Source organism: Callithrix jacchus, chromosome 6 (genome assembly GCF_049354715.1).
Source record: "Callithrix jacchus isolate 240 chromosome 6, calJac240_pri, whole genome shotgun sequence".
Taxonomy (NCBI): Eukaryota; Metazoa; Chordata; class Mammalia; order Primates; family Cebidae; genus Callithrix; species Callithrix jacchus.
This window is the reverse complement of record NC_133507.1, coordinates 106353815-106374702: the sequence shown is the minus strand read 5'-3', so window position 1 is coordinate 106374702 and position 20888 is coordinate 106353815. Positions and strand designations below refer to the sequence as shown.

The following is a 20888-nucleotide window of genomic DNA, read 5'->3' as shown; positions in this document are numbered from 1 at the left end:
AAAAAACCTTTGGGCAGTGTCTTTCTGGGGCATTTGTGCCTGGTGGCAGTGCATGGGGTGGAGGCGGGAGAGCAGGTGGCTAGCTCACACCCACGCCTCACTCAGCATCTTCCTCCTGCTTTGCTGGAGGCCTGGCTTCAAAGTGCAGAGAGTGCAGGACCAGTGGGGATAGAGGGAGAGGGTGGGAGACAATCAGCTTTTGTTCAGCTCCAATCCTGTTACCAGGCATTCAAATTATTCTTTGCTTCTGAGATAATCACACACAGAGAACAGTGCATAAAACATGTTTACACAGTTTTGTATATAACATAAAGCGAATATTTGTGTAGCTACTACCTACCAAACATAGCATCCCAAAAGAGGACCTCTCCAATCCCATGTGTCATCTCCATCTATCCCTTCTCCTCCCTGTTAGAGGCAGCCACTGTCCTGACATTTAAGGTAATCCCATTCTTATTTTGAGATGGAGTCTCGCTCTGTAGCCCAAGCGAGCGTTCAGTGGTGTGATCTTGGTTCATTGCAACCTCTGCCTCCAGGATTCAAAAAATGGCTATTTTTTTTTGTATTTTAGTAGAGCCTGGGTTTTGCCATGTTGGTCAGTCTGGTCTCGAACTCCTGACCTCAAATGATCCTCCCACCTTGGCCTCCCAAAGTGCTGGGATTACGGTGTAAACCACTCTGTCCAGGAGTTAATCCCATTTTTAATGTTCTTTTTGTAGTCTTACTACCTATGTGTATGTCATTTTATTTATGTATTTATGCATTTATTTATTTTTGAGACCAAATCTCACTCTGTCACCAGGCTGGAGTGCAGTGTCATGATTTCGGCTCACTGCAACCTCCACCTCCCAGGTTCACATGATTCTCCTGCCTTGGCCTCCTAAGTAGCTGGGAATACAAGTGGGTGCCACCATGCCAGGCTCATTTTTTTGTATTTTTAGTAGAGACAGGGTTTCACCATGTTGGCCAGGATTATCTCTATCTCTGGACCTTGTGATCTGCCCACCTTTGCCTCCCAAAGTGCTGGGATTACAGGCATGAGCCACCGTGCCTGGCACCTATTTATCTTTTATTTTGTGGTGCAAAGTTCTGGGGTGCATGTACAGGATATGTAGGGTTACACAGGTGAACCCATGCCATGGTAGCTTGCTGTGGCACTCCATCACCTAGGTATTAAGCTTGGCATGCATTAGCTATTTTTCCACTGTTCTCCCCCGCAGCCTCCCTCTGTATGTCATTGTAAACACTGTGAGTGAGTTTCCTCCATTGTCTGACCCACATGTCCATGGAATCATGCTGTATTTCTCATGTCTTATATTTGTAAGTGTCATCTGTGGTGCTGCATGTGTCTGTAATTTGTTCACCTTTATTGCTGTAAGAATTTCACTGTATGACTATCTCACCATCTGTCAACTTACTTATCCACTGTATTGCTGACAAGAACCTGGAGTGTGTTCCCAGCTGGGTACTATGACTTACCAACACTGCTGTGAGCTCACTGGTCCTGATCTCCTGGTGCACCCGAGCCTGGGATTCTGCTAGTGGATTTATCAGTTTGGAGATTTAGGCCCTTTACTTTAGGATCTCATTTTCACTTATAAGGTATCAACAACCCCTTATTCCAGTTGTGGGACAGGCTGAGAGAGGTTAAGTAGCTTGCCCAAGGTCACACAGTGGTTGAACTCAGAGCTCCCTTAGCCTTAAAGTGTGTTTGTCTTGTATCTGCCAGGTCTGGACCATCTCCCCAGCCCCTGCCATCCCATACTACACCCTGGGCTCTTGACTCCCCTTATTCCAGTTGAGGGTCCTGCCACCATGGTCCTGCTGAGAATCTGCCTCAGGATGTGTCCACCTGGGGCTCTCAGGTCAAGCCCTCATAGCCAGAGTGGCCTTCTGGCCCCTCCTCTGCAACTGCAGAAACCACAGGCACCCCTTGGGGACTGGGAATTGTTGAAACGATGATTGACATTGGCCCTGGGCCCCATGCCCTGGCCTGGTGCTGATCGCCACAGCAGCCCTGAAGCAGCCTTGCATCCTCCACCTTCAGATGAGGACAATGAGGTTCAGAGAAGGGTGGGCTGGAGGATGGATGGATGATGGATGGTGGATGGATGCGGACATGAATAAAAACCAGGCTGTGAAGCAGGCAGTTCTCTGCACCTGCAGCAGAATCCGGGTATGCCAGGGATGGATGGTCCATGACTGTGGTCCTTTCAGGCCACTGGCTAGCCTGTGCTCAATGAATATGGCCCCTTCCAGAAATCTCCATGTACAAGGCTGGCTTTGGAAGGCCCAGGTCCCTCTAGAAGCGGGTGGGAGGGTCTATATCATGTTAGAGAGATAATAGTACTCAGCAGACTCAAGCACCTCCTATGCACCAGGCACTAGTGAAGGCTTTCCATAGGAAGTTCTGATATTCCAGAGCATCTCATCCAACCCTCCCAAGGGCCATCCCTGGCCATCTTACTCCCATAGAGGGGTTCCTCCAACCTCATTAGAGGGATTTTCTGGGAAGGCAGATAAAGGATGAGAAAGAATCCTGCTTCTGCCCATCTTTGCCCCATGGCTGCAGACAGGGCTCTTCACCTCTCTAAACCTTAGTTCCCTGTTCTGTACCATGGGGATGCTCCCAAGGAAGTACAAATCAAAACCACAGTGGGTTACTACTTCATACACATGAGGACAGCTGGTATGAAAAAGACAGATACTAACAAGTACTGGCGAGGATGTGGAGACACTGGAACCCTCATATGCTGCTGGTGGGAATGTAAAAGGAAGCAGCTGCTTTGGAAAACAGTCCAGCTGCTCCTCCCAAGGTTAGTCATAGAGTTATCAAATGACTGAGCAAATCCATTCCTAGGTATCAGCCCAGGAGGACTGAAAACACCTGACCACATAAAAACTCGTGCCTGAATGTTTACAGCAGCATTATCCATAATAGCCAAAAAGTGGAAACAACCCCAGTGTCCATCAAATGATGAATGGCTAAATAAAATGCGGTATATCAGGCTGGGCATGGTGGCTCATGCCTGTAATCCCAGCACTTTGGGAGGCTGAGGCAGTGGATCACCTGAGGTTGGGAGTTCAAGACCAGCCTGAGCAACATGGAGAAACTCTGTCTCTACTGAAAATACAAAATTACCTGGGCGTGGTGGCTCATGCCTGTAATCCCAGCTACTCGGGAGGCTGAGGCAGGAGAATTGCTTGAATCTGGGAGGCACAGGTTTCAGTGAGCCGAGATCATGCCATTGTACTCCAGCCTGGGCAACAAGAGTGAAACTCCATTTCAAAACAAAACAAAAAACAAAACCACCCAGATCTCATGGGAATTCACGCGCTATTGTAAGGACAGCACCAAGCCATTCATAAGGGATCTGCTCCCATGACCCAAACACCTCCCATCAGGCCCCACCTCCCACATTGGGGATTATATTTCAACAAGAGATTTGGAGGGGCCAAACGTCCAAACTCTATCACCCATTATGTAGATGAATGATGATCCATTTAGCCAGTCCCCAGATAATGAACATTTAGGTTGTTTCCAATTTTTCCCTATTATAGACAATGTTGCAGTGAATTTCCTATATGACAAATCTGTTCATACATATGCAGTATGTTTACAGGGTAAATATCTAGAAGTTACATTGCTGAGTCAAAGAGTGGTGCATTTAATTTTTAATTTTTGCAGGGGACAGGGTCTTCCTCTGTCACCCAGGCTGGAGTGCAGTGGTGAAATCACAGCTGAATGCAACCTCAGCCTCCTGGGATCAAATAGTTCTCCCACCTCAGCCTCCTGAGTAGCTGAGACCATAAGTATGTGTCACCAAGCTTAGCTAATTTTTTGATTTTTTATAGAGAAGGGGTCTTACTATGTTGCCCAGGCTGGTCTTTGGCAATTTGGCAATATTGACCAAGAGTAATTTGACAACATTACTCTTGTTACAAGAATAACTTGTTATGAGCTTGAACCACTGCACCTGGATGATGTGTATGTTTTTAATCTTGGTCAATATTGCCAAATTACTCTTTACAGAAGCAGGGCCATTTTACCCTCCTACAAGATGTGTATGAGAATGTGCACTTAATCCCTGACTCTCCCAGTCTCTTCAACCCCAGAATCAAACGTGTTGGTGTAGTTCTCTATTGATTAAAATGGAATCTTTTCGTTGTTGTTATTGTTGGAGTTGTCACTATTGTCACTAGTTGTCACTATTGTTGCCCAGGGCAGATGCAATGGTGCGATCTCAGCTCATCATAACCTCCACCTACCGGGTTCAAGCAATTCTCCTGCCTCTGCCTCCCAAATAGTTGGGATTATAGGCATGTGCCACCATGCCTGGCTAATTTTATATTTTTAGTAGAGACAGGGTTTCTCCACATTGCTCAGACTGGTCTCGAACTACTGACCTTAAGTGATCTGCCCAACTTGGCCTCCCAGTGTGTTGGGATTTCAGGCGTGAGCCACCGAGCCCAGCCTTAAATGGAATCTTACAATAGTTTTGATTTACATTTCTCCTATGAGTGAGATTGGGCATATTTTTGTTTAAGAACCAAACCATGTGTGCTCCATTATCTATGAACTGATACTTCATAATCTTTGCCTATTTTTTAATTGGCTTGTTGATTCTTATCTTAATTTGTAGGAGTTCCTTGTGAGATGAATTGCAAACTTTTTTTTTTTTTTTTTTTGCCGTTTGGCTTCGTTTACGGTGTCTTTTTATTTTTGTCAAGTAAGTTTTTAAATTTTTATTTATTTTTATTTTTTAGCACCCCAACATCTGAAAGTCAAGTACATTGTTTAAATCGCTAAGTAGTTTGTACATATTAATCTTCCATTTTCTCATTTCTGTGTTACCTTTAATTTATATAAATGTAAATTTGATTATTCAGGAATTGAAATTTCTTTAAGGTCTGAGGGGGGACCCAGTTTTATTGTTTTCTAGATTTTAAACTTTTTCTGCTTCATCTTGGCACAATTTATTCTTTTCCCCACTGATTTCAAATGCCACCATTATTATATTCCAAACTTCCACATATATATGGACTATTCAACTTTCCTACTTCTTTGATCTCATTCATAGGCCTGTACCACACTGTTTAAATTATTATAGTTTTATAATTTATTTTAATACATTTTAACACTGTTTTTGACTTCACTTTCTGTTTAATTTCCATTTCCACAACTTGCCTAGATTCATCTTTGCTTTTCCATGTGAACTAAAATAATCTTATCTAGTTTTTTTAAAAAACTGAATTGTCATTTTAGTTGGGATCATGTTACATTCATAAATGAACACAGGGAAAACTTGTGTATTTATGACAATGTCTTTTTTTTTTTTTTTTGAGATGGAGCCTCACCTGGTCACCCAGGCTGGAGTGCAGTGGTGTGATCTCGGCTCACTGCAACCTCCATCTTCCAGGTTCAAGCCATTCTCCTGCCTCAGCCTTCTGAGTAGCTGGGATTACAGACACCTGCCACCACACCAGGCACTTTTTTTGTATTTTCTTTCTTTTTTTTTTTTTTTTTTTTTTTTTTGAGATGGAGTCTTGCTCTTGTCCCCCAGGCTGGAGTGCAATGGCACAATCTCGGCTCACTGCACCCTTTATCTCCTGGGTTCAAGCGATTCTCCCATCTCAGCCTCCCGAGTAGCTGGGATTACAGGCAGCTGCCACCATGCTGGGCTAATTTTTTTGTATTTTTAGTAGAGACAGGGTTTCACCATGTTGGCCAGGCTGTTCTCAAATTTCTGACCTCAGGTGATCTGCCTGCCTCAGCCTACCAAAGTGTGGGGATTACAAGCATGAGTCACTGCACCTGGCTATTTTTTTGCATTTTTAGTAGAGACGGCATTTCACCATGTTGACCCCGCTGGTCTCAAAGTCCTGAGCTCAAGTGATTTGCTTGCCTCAGCCTCCCAAAGTGCTGGGATTATAGGCGTGAGCCACCATGCTCCTATGACATTGTCTCTCTATATTGTCTCAACATTCTACTCCTTAGGACTCCCCCTTATTCTAAGACTTCCTTTGTGTGCTTCTCCAAAGAGTATTTTTTAAATAAGATAAATTTTTCATGACTAGAGGGCAGTAGATATGGATAGATATGTGATGGATGTACGGATTGATAATAGTATGTGTGAAATACAGAAAATGTTAATTTTAGAATCAAAATGGTGTGTATAAGAATGTTCTCTCTACCAAATTATTTCTACCTTCACGTATGTTTAAAATTTTGTATGAGATGATGCAGAGGAGGGAGCACCTAGAAGTTTTCTTCCCATCACCCTTTGTGATGAGCTCCTTCCTCAACTAAGATGCACTCAAAGGTTAAGGCAACATTACTTATGGGTTGAGGGTTCAGGGGCTGGCTGGCCTGGCAAATTTTTTAATTCCTATGGCTAAACTCCCTAACTGATAGGAGCGATCAGTTCTGATTTATAGGCCAGACCGTGGCAACTCCGATTGGACAGAGGACCTGCTTTACAATCATTCTTTGTTTTATTCTGGAGATAGGGAGATAGGGTCTCGCTGTGTTGCCCAGGCTGGATCGCAATGGCACAATCTCAACTCACTGCAACCTCCACCTTCCAGGTTCAAGTGATTCTCCTGCCCCAGCCTCCTGAGTAGCTGGGATTACAGACCCATGGCACCAAGCCTGGCTAACTTTTGTATTTTTAGTAGAGATGGGGTTTCACCACGTTGACGAGTATGGTCTAGATCTCTTGACCTCATGATCCACCCGCCTCGGCCTCCCAAAGTGCTGGGATTACAGGCCTGATCCACCGCGCCCAAATTTTTTTTTTTTTTTTTTTTTTTTTTTTGGGACGGAGTTTCGCTCTTGTTGCCCAGGCTGGAGTGCAATGGCGCGATCTCGACTGACCGCAACCTCCGCCTCCTGGGTTCAAGCAATTCTCGTGCCTCAGCCTCCCGAGTAGGTGGGACTACAGGCCCCCGCCACCATGCCAAGCTAACTTTTGTATTTTTTTTTTTTTTTGAGACGGAGTTTCAATCTTGTTACCCAGGCAGGAGTGCAATGGCACAATGTCGGCTTTCCGGAACCTCAGCCTCCAGGGTTCAAGCAATTCTCTTGCCTCAGCCTCCCGAGTAGCTGGGACTACAGGCGCACCAGCATGCCCAGCTAATTTTTGTGGGGTTTTTTTGTTTTGTTTTGTTTTGTTTTTGAGATGGAGTTTCACTCTTCTTACCCAGGCTGGATTGGAATGGCGCGATCTCGGCTCACTGCAACCTCCGCCTCCTGGGTTCCAGCAATTCTCTTGCCTCAGCCTCCCGAGTAGCTGGGACTACAGGTGCATGCCACCATGCCCAGCTAATTTTTGTGTCTTTTTTTTTTTGAGATGGAGTTTCGCTCTTGTTACCTTTGAGAGGGAGTTTCGCTCTTGTTACCCAGACTGGAGTGTAATGGCGCGATCTCGGTTCACCGCAAACTCCACCTCCTGGGTTCAAGCAATTCTTTTGCCTCAGCCACCCCAGTAGCTGGGACTGCAGGCCTGTGCCACCATGCCCAGCTAATTTTTGTATGTATATATATTTTTTTTTTGAGACGGAGTTTCGCTCTTGTTACCCAGGCAGGAGTGCAATGGCTCGATCTCGGCTCACTGTAACCTCCGCCTCCTGGGTTCAAGCAATTTTTCTGCCTCAGCCTCCTGAGTAGCTGGGACTACAAGCACACACCAGCATGCCCAGCTAATTTTTTTTTTTTTTTTTTTTTGAGACAGAGTTTCCCTCTTCTTACCCAGGCTGGATTGGAATGGCTCGATTTTGGCTCACCACAACCTCCACCTCCTGGGTTCAAGCAATTCTCTTGCCTCAGCCTCCCGAGTAGCTGGGACTACAGGCATGTGCCACCATGCCCAGCTAATTTTTGTATATATATATAGTTTTGAGATGGAGTTTCGCCCTTGTTACCCAGGCTGGAGTGCAATGGCATGATCTCGGCTCACCACAACCTCCGCCTCCTGGGTTCAGGCAATTCTCCTGCCTCAGCCTCCTGAGTAGCTGGGATTAAAGACATGTGCCACAATGCCCAGCTAATTTTTTGTATTTTTAGTAGAGATGGGTTTTCTTTAAATAAACTTTTTACATTAATCTCTCCCTCTACATCCTTTTAAAGGCCAATAACTCTTCAACTTGCCCTTCTGAGGCTATTTTCTAGTTCTTGTAGGCATGCTTTTTTATTCTTTTTTCTTTCCTTTTAATCCTCAGACTGTGTATTTTCTTTCTTTCTTTTTTTTTTTTTTAAGACAGGGCTTCATAATGTTGGTCAGGCTGGTCTTGAACTCCTGACCTCAGGTGATCCGCCCACCTTGGCCTCCAAAGTGCTTGGATTACAGGTGTGAGCCACCATGCCCAGCCCTGTGTATTTTTATATAACCTGTCTTTGAGCTCACCTATCCTTTCTTCTGCTTGACCAATTCTGCTGTTGAGAGACTCTAATGCATTTTTCAGTCAACTGAAATTTTCGGCTCTAGAATTTATGCTTGATTTTTTTTTCTTTTTGCAAAGTGAAAGCAAGTGTATTAGAAAAGTAAATAACTGAAAGAATGGCTACTCCATAGGCAGAGCAGCCTTTCTTCTTGATTTTTATTATTTCAATCTCTTTGTGAAATTTCTTTGATAGAATTCTGAATTCCTTATCTTGTTATCTCGATGTTTGAGCTTCTTCAAGACCACTATTTTGAATTCCCTGTCTGGAAAGGTCACATATCTCTGTCACTCCCAGATTGGTCACTGGTGCCTTATTTAGTCTGTTTGGTGAAGTAACGTTTTTCTTGATGTTCTTGATGCCTGTGGTTCATCATCAATGTCTGGACATTGAAGAGTGAGGTATTTATTCCAGTCTTTGCAGTCTGAGTTTATTTGTACCCATCCTCCTTGAGAAGGCTTTCCATATATTCAAAGGGGATTAAGTGTTGTGACTTAATCCTATGGTCTCTGCAGCTGATGTGTACTGGGTGGGGGGGTGCCCTAAGCCTATGACGCCTACAACTGGTGCTAACTCCTAGATACACTCACTCCTTGGTGGCTTTGGGTAAGATAAGGAAGAATTCCCTGGTTACCCAGGTAACATCTCTCACTTTCTTTCCTCTCTTTCCCCCAATCAGGAATCTCTTTCCCCACTGGGCTGCCTGGAGTTGGGGAAGGGGTAACATGAGCACTCCCATGGCCACCACAGATGGCAATGCACTGGGTCATACCTGAAGCTTTGCAGACCAGTATAGTATTGGGTCCTGCCCAAGGCCTGTGGGCACTACTCCTTAGCTGCCACTCATATAAAGTGCCCAAGGGCACTTTAGTCAGCAGATGGTGAATTCTGCCAGGACTAGATCTGATCTGCCAGAGTAGTGGATTCCCTTCTGGCCCGCGGTGGGTCTGGAAGTATAGTGTAGGAGCAAAGGCCTGGAATCAGCAGCTTCAGGATTCTGTCTGGTGCTTTATTTTCATGTGGCTGAGCTGCTACTTAGGTTGCAAGACAAAGTCCAGAAGAGCGTCTCTCCTGAACTGCCCTGCCTGGAGTTGGGGGAGGAATGATGCAGGCACTCCCTTGGCCACCACAGCTGGTGTCACATGGGGTGACACACACTCCAAGACCCTGCCTCCATGACCAGTGCAGCTCCAGGGTTTGCCCAAGGACTATAGTCCTTGTGACCTGACTGTCACTCAAATTTATTCAGGGCCCCAGGCGACTTTGGTCAGCTGCTGGTAGAACCGGCTGGGACTCTGGTCCATCCCACTCTGGCTGAGGATTCTTCTCTGGCCCAGAGCTGATCTAAATGCTTCCTCTGTGGGCACCAGCAGAATTCTGATCAGTGTTATGCTGTGCTGTGACAGGGTAGCAGTGAGTTCCAATGCAAAATCCCACATTCCTCTCCCTCCCCCGGGTGCACAGATTCTTTCTCCAAGCTGTTGTGCCAGGAGTAGGGGAGGAGGGGATAGGCAACGCAGGATCATCTTTCCCACCCTCTTCAGTGCCTTGTCCCTTGATATGATATGAAAACCAGGTAATGTCAAGAAGCAGCTTCTCTGATCCTTCTGGAATCTCTGCCTGGTTCAGCCCGCCAGCCTCCACTCCTGCCTTCACCATGTCCATCAGGGTGACCCAGAAGTCCTACAAGGTATCCACCTCTGGCTCCTGGGTCTTTAGCAGCTGCTGAGGGAACTCCTCTTAGCAAGAATCTTATAAGACATCCCTGGTGCTCAAAACAGCTCCTCAAGCTTCTCCCCAGTGGGCAGCAGCAGCTTCTGGGGTGGCCTGGGTGCTGGCTCTGGTAGGGCCAGCGGCAAGGGCATGGGAGGCATCACCACTGTCACAGTCAACCAGAGCCTGATGAGCCCCTTAACCTGGAGATGGAGCCCAACATCCAGGCCACACATACCCAGGAGAAGAAGCAGATCAAGACCCTTATTAACAACTTTGCCTCCTTCATCAACAAGGTAAGGTTCTTGGAACAGCAGAACAAGATGCTGGAGACCAAGTAGAGTCCCTGCAGTAGCAGAAGACAGCTTGGAGCAACATGGACAACATGTTAGAGAGCTACATCAACAATCTTGGGTGGCAGCTGGAGACTCTGGGCCAGGAGAAGCTGAAGCTGGAGGCAGAGCTTGGCAACATGCAGGGGCTGATGGAGGACTTGAAGAGCAAGTATGAGGATGAGATCAGTAAGCATACTGAGATGGAGAATGAGTTTGTCCTCATAAGAAGGATGTGGATGAAGCTTAAACGAACAAGGTAGAGCTGGAATCTCCTGGAAGGACTGACTGATGAGATCAACTTCCTCAGGCAGCTGTATGAAGGGGAGATCCTGGAACTGTAGTCCCAGATCTCAGACACGTCTGTGGTGCTCTCCATGGACAACAGCCACTCCCTAAACATGGACAGCATCATCGCTGAGGTCAAGGCACAATATGAAGAGATCACCAACTGCAGGTGGGCTGAGGCTGAGAGTATGTACCAGATCAAGTATGAGGAGCTACAAATGGTGGCCAGGAAGCATGAGGATGACCTGCGGTGTACAAAGACTGAGATCTCTGAGATGAACCAGAACATCAGCCTGCTCAAGGCTGAGATTAAGGGCCTTAAAGGCCAGAGGGCTTCCCTGGAAGCTGCCATCGCACACACTGAGCAGCGCAGGGAGCTGGCCGTTAAGGATGCCAAAGCCAAGCCGTCCGAGCTGGAGGCCGCCCTGCAGTGGGCCAAGCAGGACATGGAGCAGCAGCTGTGTGAGTACCACGAGCTGATGAACATCAAGTTGGCCCTGGACATGGAGATTGCCACCTACAGGAAGCTGCTGGAGGGCGAGGAGAGCTGGCTGGAGTCTGGTATGCAGGACATGAATATCCATACAAAGGCCACCAGCGACTATGCAGGTGGTCTGAGCTCTGCCTATGGGGGCCTCACAAGCCCTGCCTCAGCTATGGCCTGGGCTCCAGCTCCTTCAACCACACCAGCTCCATCAGGGCCATGGTTGTGAAGAAGATTGAGACCCATGATGGGAGGCTGGTGTCTGAGTCCTCAGACATCCTGCCTAAGTGAACAGCTGCAGTAGCCCCTCCCAGCCTGCTTCTCCTGAGGCTGCCCCAGAGCCTGGGAGGGAGGCCCCTGTGCAAGGGAGCACAGGTAACAGGAGACCCACCTGAGGCTCAGCCCCAGACCTCAGCCCACCCGCAGAGGAGTTTACTGCCTGGGGATCCCCCTTGCTCATGCCTCCGGCTGCAGAACAATTCAATGGCTTTTTTGGTTTTTGGCCAAAATAAAACCTCAGCTAGCTCAAGAAAGAAAGAAAGAAACAGAGAGAATGAGAGAGAGAGAGAGAGAGAAAGAGAGAGAGAGAGAGAGAGAAGAAAGAAAGGAAAGAAAGAAAGAAAAAGAAAGAAAGAAAGAAAGAAAGAAAGAAAGAAGAAAGGAAGGAAAGAAAGAAGGAAAGAAAACCAGGTACTATCATTACTCACCTGATTTTCTGTTGCTTATGAAGATGCTTTTCTTTTTTTCAATTTTTTTAGAGATAGGGTTTCACCATGTTGGTCATGCTGGTCTCGAACTCCTGACCTCTGAATCCATCTACCTCAGCCTCCCAAAGTGCTGGGATTATAGGCATGGAGCCACTGCACCCAGCCTTTTTCTTCTTTTTTTTTTTTTTTAAATAAGGAGTCTCATTCTGTCACCCAGGCTGTAGTTCAGTGGCACCATTTCATCTCACTGCAACCTCCGCTTCCCAGCTTCAAGCGATTCTCCTGCCTCAGCCTCCCGAGTAGCTGGGATTACAGGCCCCTGCCATCACACTCAGCTAATTTTTGTATTTTTAGTAGAGATGAGGTTTCTCCATGTTGGCCAGGCTGGTCTTGAACTCCTGACTTAAGTGATTTGCCTGCCTGGGCTCCTCAAAGTACTGGTGACCGCGAGTCACCGTGCCCAGCCTAAAGGTGCTTTTCTTGCAGGGACAGTTGTTCAGTTTGGTGTACCTGCATGGAGACAATTGCTGGAGGGTTCTGTCTGCCCATCTTGCTCCAGCCTTTCCATTTTCAACCAGTAAGAGTAGCCACTGTTTCAGGGGAAAAAAATCATCTTGTGACCACCCTCTTTTTCCTTACTTTCCAATCTATTGAAATACCAAGCGCCATTGTAAAGACATTGCCTTCATGGTTGTGAAGAGATAACGCAATTAAATTTAGCCTCATGTGCAAAAAGTCCTGGAGCGACAGCATGTTAATCATGTATCCCTTAATTTGAGGGAGGTTACTGGTTCTGGTCTAATAGCATCGAGATGAAAGCTGAGCCTTCACTGAGCACCATGGCTCACACTTGTAATTCCAGCACTTTGAAAGGCTGAGGCAGGTGGCCTGTTGACCCTGAGAGTTTGAGACCAGCCTAGGCAACATAGTGAGACCCCATCTCTCCTAAAAATAAACAGATAGCTGGGTGTGGTGGCGCATGTACCTGTAGTCCCAGCTAGTAGGGAGGATGAGGTGGGAGGATTACTTGAGCCCGGGAGGTTGAGGCTATGGCGAGCTATGATCATGTCAGTGCTGCACTCCAGCCTGGTGACAGAAGGAGACCCTGTCTCAAAACACACACACACACACACACAACTTAACCTTAACAGAAAGAAATACAACAAGGTCACTTTTACACATAGAAGACAGCAAGAGAAATCATGCCCTAGGGAGAGAGGTTGTGTGCAGGTTAAGGAGGAGAGAGTAACAAGTCAGATCTGGTCTGCGGGGCACCTTGGACACAGGGCAGGAGTTGACACCAGCAGGATAGAAAGACATGGAATAATGGTCTCTCCTTTCTCCTTATGCATAAGGAGGCCTACCTGCTCCTGGGAGTGGCAAGGCCAACAAAGTGAGTGGTAGGGAGTGGCGCTTGAGCCACGGCCAGTGTGGCACAGAGGTTAAGGAGGTTAAGTGCTCCAGGGTTGCGATCTAGCAGGCTAGGTTTGAAACCTGACTCCTCTGCTCATGCGCTATGTGATCTGAAGCAATTTACCTACCTCTCTGAACCTCAGCTTCTTCCAATAGGAAATGAAGATCACAATATCTTTTCTATGTAAAACCCACAGCAAGGTATTCCAAAACTATCATTATTAGGCCAAAGGAGTGCTTCAAAAGGAAAACAAAACAAAACTAACACTAAATCTAAGCATTTGTTATCTACAGTGTTTGCCATGCTAGCCACAGTCTGGAAACAACCCATCCAATTAATTCAGGAAGAGTCAAAACCATTTACTGTTGGGGACCCTCCCATGTGAGACTGCAAAGCAGGTGTTCACTATACGGGAGGCTGACCCCAGAAGCAGAGCCCCTAGGCAGAGGGAAGTAGAGATAGGGAAGTCGAGGACAGGAAGAAAAGGAGAATCCAGCTAAAAGATAACCAGACGGGAGAAACCAGATGGCCCCCCGCATTCATGAGGAACAAACTTTTTTGCTACAAGAAACTTGCTTATGAGCACCAAAGATATTATTATCGTCCATAGCCACCTTTCGCTTAGCTGTCAATTTATTGTATAGAATTGATGATTTAGCTACTTATTTTTCTCCTTACCATGATGTCAATCAGATCCTGAAAACTATATATTCTTAGCCCTCAGATAAAAAACTTGATGACAGAGCAATGTCTCTTCATCCCTCCTGACCCCTCTCTCTGTCTCCTTTATTATTTCCTGCGCGATCCCCATTCAGGTTGGAACCCTCTTGCTGGTCAAGAGTTCCCGGCAATTTACCTATTTGATAAAATACGTTACAGCTGTTCAACATTTTAACAATAAAAACTATGTAGCAATAGATGTGCTGGATGACTCTGAAAGAAGAATCAGGAGACATGGTCACTGTGCAGTGGAGTTAGAATCTTTAACAAGGTGAGCTGTCACAGGATTAACAGTTAAAGTAAGTGGTACAGATTAGGAGTGATTCATAAATTTGGGTATGACCTGGTGGCCTGGATAGGTCAAGAAAGAGTTATGGAACAGGACAGATTGAGCTGAGCCTGGAAACTGGACAGAATTTGTGCCAAGTATGAAAGCCTAATTTATGTAGAGGATACAGAAGGAAGCTCCATTATGTGGAGAGAGGATACTCAGAGAACAGGCAGGAGACTGGACTGGCTCAAGCAGAGTTTACATGCCAGGACAAAGTCATAAACTGAGGCCAAAGCCATGGAGAACCCTGAATGCCATGCTGAATAGTCTGAACTTTATACCATAAGCCTTTTGAATGAAAGAAAGCAACATCTGAAGACAAACTGGGAGCACTGGATACTGCCAAAAAGCAGTCATCCCTCACATGGAGATGAGGGTCTGATACAAGAAATATTTAGAATGTTGCACCATTTTCTTCTTTTGTTCTAATTCATGTGGTTTTTTCCCCACCCCTTTTCCATCTGTTTCTCACGTTATTCTCTTTCTGAACTGCTATGGGCTATCAATTTCTGCTGACCTAGAGCTCTCATCAGTTCCTCCCATTCCCTTAAGAGGTGTCTGGCGTTGTCTCCAGGCCTTGCCTCTGGGCCAGGCAGTGTGGAAGGAAGCATTTGCTGGGAAGCAGTATGACCAGGACCCAGAAAGAAAAGACCTTTCTCCCTCATTGCTTCTATCAGTCACTGCCCCCACGGCTGGAATGGGGCGTGACTTTAAACTACTCAAAACTGAAAGGCAAGGAGGAGTGTGCCTCTGTTGCCAGTATGCCTCAGTTCAGCTCACAGCACTGTCTACACCACAAAAGCCAATACTTGAAAATGTCTGCTGCAAACCTTACCTTCGCTCAGGAGGTGGTGTTGCAGCGAGGGCTGCCCAGCATTCCTTACAGCCAGTACAGCTTTGACCACCTCTACAACACCGATGGCATCATCCACACTCCCCGCATCAGGAAGGCCCGGCCTCAGAAACCTGTTAGCTTCAAGTTCCTGGATTCCTCAAGTCTCTTAGCAGGAGACACCTCCCTGGCTGTGAAGACAGAAAGCTCTGCCAATCCCAAAAAGAAGCTGAAGAAATTAAAGCCAGCAGGTGCCATCTGGGAATCACCCCGCCCTCTCATCCAACGTCCCTGCATGCATCCAGATAGTCTAGGTCGGCAGCCTTCTCCAGATGTGAACCTGGAGGACAGAGAAGCCTGGCTTTCACCTCCTGAGAAGGAGTCCAGAGCATGGGAGGACACTGTGCTGGAAAAGCTGAACAAGCGCACAGCCCAATCGATCCAGAACAAGCATCCTCAAAGGCCTGGGGCATCCCCCAGCAAGTGGCAGAGCTTCCTGCGCCAGCAGTACAACTGGAGTCACATCCGGGATGAGCTTACCTCCTCCAGTGACCTGGAGCTCCTGAAACAGCTGGAGGCAGAAGAGACAACAGAGTTTGAGGATCAAGGTGTCATCCCTCCCCCCACAGGAAAAGAAGAAGCCAGAACTGCTGCTTCCTGCTTACTACAGGAATACTGGCCAGGGCCCCAAGCACACCCTTGATAATCCCTGACTCCCCTTCAGGGAGAGAAATAGCAGCTGACTACAGGATGGCATAAGAACCAAGATACCCATCGTGGTTCTCACAGGCATTGCATGCTCTCTACATAGGGGTGGGGCTGGGGAAAAGAATCCAGAGTGGCAACCAGTCCAGCAGGTGACAGGGACCCCCTCCGTCCCAGCAGTGCCCTGCTCCTGTCACAGTTCCTGTGGCAACCAGGATCTCAGAGGGTGGAAGTAAACAGGGAAAAGAAATCTTCAGCAGCTTTGGGGATGAGATCCTCAAGGAGCTGAGTAGACATGGATTGTGGGTCATTTCTTTAAACCATAATGTTCATAGGCTAATAGGAAAGATAGCAGTGGCTAAGACTAGCCTCCCTTCATGACCAGAGGAAGAGACTTCCAGTGGGTACTGGTCAAGGGAGTGGAGAGAAGGGAGGAAGGCACTGCAGGTTTTCATTGCCCCCCACTCACCCTGCAGGCTGATGGCATTTGGGAAACACCTGCAATGTAAGGGGTTATCACATAGTATACAGAACTGCATATCCTGGTTTTCCATACAACACTATATCATAAGTGATTTTCCATCTTATAATAAAATATTGACAAATACTTTATTATTTTCCATTATGTAGATATACTATAATCTATTTGGCACTACAGTGAACATCTTTGTAGTTAACATTTTTTAGTATTTAGGATTATTCCTTTATAATTAATATTGATTAGATTAATAAATAGATTCAAATATTGTGCATTTTTGGATACTCAATACACTGCTTTCCAAATTACACAAATTTACAATCCAACCAGATTAGATGAGAGTGCTGCACATTGGAAAACACACATATACACACATAAACATACACACTCAATTCTCATTATTCCTGGTAGTTATGTTCAATAAAGTCACTGCAAGCACTGAATTACAAATACTGAACTACAGCTCCTATGGGACATACAGGGTTAGGTTCCTGCAAGCCTCTGCTCACAACATTTTCATCAACCAGTCAATACATAACCTTGTTCTATGAGTGTTCTCTTTAAAGACACCTCATTTACTACATGTCATTCATTCATTAACATTAATATTACAGCCAATAGCACTGTAGCGCATGACTAAGTGAGGCTTGTCTAACACATGCATCTTCTCTGAAGGCACATAACAGCCTTCTGGCACTTGGAAACCCTAGACAGCACTTGAGCACTATTCTTGGGAGCTATTTTAAACAGTGAAATTCTCCCAAAAAAGCATACAAATGTAAAAAGTGTTAGCTATGTGTGGTGGCACACCTGTAGTCCCAGCTACTCAGGAGACTGAGGAGGGAGGATCACTTCAGCCCAGGAGTTCAAGTCTGCAATGAATGATGATCGTATCACAACACTCCAGCCTGGGTGACTGAGTGAGACGCCATCTCCAAAAACAAGTTAAGGCTGGGAGCAGTGGCTCACACCTGCAATCCTAGCATTGTGGGAGGTTGAGGTGGGTGGATTACCTGAGGTCAAGAGTTCAAGACCAGCCTGGCCAACATGGTGAAACCTTGTCTCTACTAAAAATATAAAAATTAGCCCAGCATGGTGGTGGGTACCCGTAACTCCAGCTACCAGGGAGGCTGAGGCAGGAGAATCACTTGAACCCAGGATGGGGAGGTTGCAGTGAGCCAAGATCATGCCACTGCACTCCAGCCTGGTCAACAGAGCAAAAACTCCATCTCAAAAGAAAAAAAAAGTTACATTTAAAATTTTTTTAATGTTAAAAAGGTAGCACTAAATAGACCACAAAATGGACACATGTTTACAGTATGGGAGCTGAACCAAGAAAGCAGAATGTCCCCTTTTTCACCTCATCTGGGAACGGGCACATTGGAGAACTCAATTTTTACCACTCTGAGCATGTCTAGGAATGACCATGAACATTACTTTTGGAGTTACTAATAAATTTTAGCAAGTAGGTGAATTCACAAATACAGAATCTGTGAATAATGAGGCTTAACTGTGTTTATATGTCTCTATCTATATGATAAACATATAAACTGTGTTTATCTATCTCTATAGATAGAGACAGACAGAGAGATAGATCAGTCTTATCTTAGGCTCCAAGAGAGCATGTGAAGTTTTTCTTTTGAAAAAGTAAATCTCTGGGCACAGTGGCTCACACTTGTGATTCCAGTACTTTGGGAGGCAAAGGTGGGCAGATCACTTGAGCTCAGGAGTTCAAGACCAGCCTGGACAACATGGCAAAACCTCGTCTTTATTAAAAATACAAAAACTAGCCATGCATGATGGCACATACCTGTAATCCCAGCTACTCAGGTGGTTAAGACAGAAGAATTGCTTAAACCTAGGAGAAGACTGCAGTAAGCCAAGATCATACCACTACACTCCAGCCTGGGCAACAGAGGGAGACACTGTCTCAAAAAAAAAAAAAAAAAGTAAAACAACAAAACAAATATATGACAAGACAAGTAGAATAAAATGTTAATGGTAAAATCTAGGTGGTGGGTTTATAGGTGTTCTCTATAAAAGTCAGCTGTTCAGAGTGTTCTCTATAAAAGTCAGAGTTTTAAATTTTTCATAATTAAATGTTTTCTTTAGTCACATCTATAGAAAAAAATACAGAAAGTCATATCAATAGAAAAGAATATAGTCAAACTGATACAAGCACCTGTTTCTGGAGGGGAGAATTATAAAAGACTTTGCTTTCTTTTCTCTCTTTTTTTTTATTTTTTATTTTTAGAGACAGGGTTCCACTATATTGCCCAGCTGGTCTCACACCCCTGGGTACAAGCAATCCTCCTGCCTCGGCCTCTCAAAGTGCTGGGATTACAGGTGTGAGTCACCACGCTTGGCCTGAGACTTTCCCTTTCTACCTGATACATTTCTAGAGAAAAAAAATGAGATTATTCTTTACTCTTACCATTTCATCTTTTCTTGTATTTGTTTTTCAGCCAAAGAGGTTAGCTAATGTGTTGATGTTTCTCCAAGCTTACTTGATAAGGACTCGGAGGCAAGGCTGACTGTGGAGGGTGGGAGCCAGAATGGGGTGACCCCCCTGCAGTTTGGGTCCCAGGCTGCTCAGACCTACTGCACTCACAGGTTCTTAGCCCACCCTATTTTCCTTACATACCCCTGTATTGCTGGTGTCCTACATTGCACCTTACTGCCCTTATCAGACAGCGAATTCCCTGAAAGCAGAGACTGTGGCAGCAGCATGGCAAATGGAAGGAGCATCAGCACCGGACCTTCCATTTGCTGTGGGCTCAAGTCCCAGCGCAGGGCACAGCTCGAAACCTGTTCTCTTATCCCTAAGACGATGTACAATTCAAGCCTCAGCTACAGAATGCTTCAGCCTGGGAACTTTATCCCAACCTTATCCCAAGAGTGATGGGAATTTTGACCCAAGCAAGACTTCAGAAATGTGTAGCACCCAATCCTAAAGAAGGAGGAAAAGAACAAAAGTAAGAATGGGGTGGAGGGAGGGGCTAGAGTTGAAGAGAGACTGCTTGTGTGTGTAGGGCTTGCTGGTACTCTTTTGGCTGTGCAGCATCCAAATTTGCTTCCCACCCAGATTGTTGGTGCAGCATGAGCTTACAGCTTTCTCCGCCTACCTTTCTTGGGTCTAAACCAGTTTCCAGCAAAGGTGCCCCTTTGAGTTCAAAATGGTGCCCTGGAGTACCTTGGCACACAGTTTGAAAACCATGACTCTAGAGAAAGTAAAAAATAAAAAACAGAGTGGAGGCGGCAAGGATAAAATATAAGCATCCTTGAATATACCATGTATAAAGTTAGATTAAAAGCAAAAACAAAGCCACTCCTAAAAATCAAACTCAAGCTGAACTAATGAGCTTCATCATATATCGAGTTTATGGCATAAAAATTATTTCAAGTGACTATGAAATACATAGTTTCATTTTAATAGTACATCCTAAGGACAAATACAAATACATCCTAAGGACAAAAAAGAACCACGAAGAAATTTTAAACCACATTCAGTAGACTTAATGTTAACGACATCATTGAAATCAGTATTTTAGATTTTTAAAGTTTTATTTTACTTTTGTAGAGATGGGATACCCCCGTCGTGCCCAGGCTGGTCTCAAACTCCTGGACTCAAGCAATTCCCCTGCCCCAGCCTCCCAAAGTGTCAAGCCCAGCATGGAATGAATATTTTGAAATTATTGGAGAACAAAAGATATGGATATAAATATAGAAGACATGTAAGAAATTATGGTAATATCATCAAGCACAAAAATATTTAGGGTAGAAAAAAGAGAAACATAAAATTCAAAAAAAGTTAAAATGCTATCATCTGGAAGCTGGATTGAAAATATCAGAATAAATTTATGAATTATTTTTCTGTTTTAAAAAGTATGGGGCCATACACTGTGGCTCAGGCCTGTGATCCTTGCATTTTGGGAGACTGAGGTGTGCAGATCACCTGAGATCAAAAGTTCAAGACCAGCCTAGCCAACATGGTGAAACCCCACCTCTACTAAAAATACAAAAATTAGCCAGGTGTAGTGGCTGACACCTGTAACCCCAGCTACTCAGAATGCTGAGGCAGGAGAATTGCTTGAACCCAAGAGGTGGAGGTTGCAGTGAACCAGGATCACGCCACTGCACTCCATCTAGCCTGGACAACGAGAGCAAGACTCCATCTCAAAAAATTTTAAAAATAAATAAAATAAAAATGAAAAAATAAAAAGTATAGGCTGGGTGCAGTGATTCATGCCTGCAATCTCGACATTTTGGGAGGTCAAGGTGGGAGGATCACTTGAGTTTGAGACCAAAATGGGCAACATAGCAAGACTTGTTACACAAAAAATGTTTTAAAAAATTAATCAGGTGAGGCAGCACATGCTTGTAGTCCCAGTTATTCAGGGTGCTGAGGCAGGAGGATCGCTTGAGCCTGAATTAGAGATTGCAG

At 45.4% G+C, this 20888-nt stretch overlaps 2 pseudogenes; both read left to right on the top strand.

The window, feature by feature from the left end:
• The first annotated feature begins 2119 nt into the window (after positions 1–2119).
• LOC118154740 (keratin, type II cytoskeletal 8-like) lies at positions 2120–11677 on the top strand (annotated as a pseudogene).
• Positions 11678–15055: 3378 nt separating this feature from the next.
• LOC100895612 (HEAT repeat-containing protein 4 pseudogene) lies at positions 15056–15974 on the top strand (annotated as a pseudogene).
• The last annotated feature ends 4914 nt before the right edge of the window (positions 15975–20888 follow it).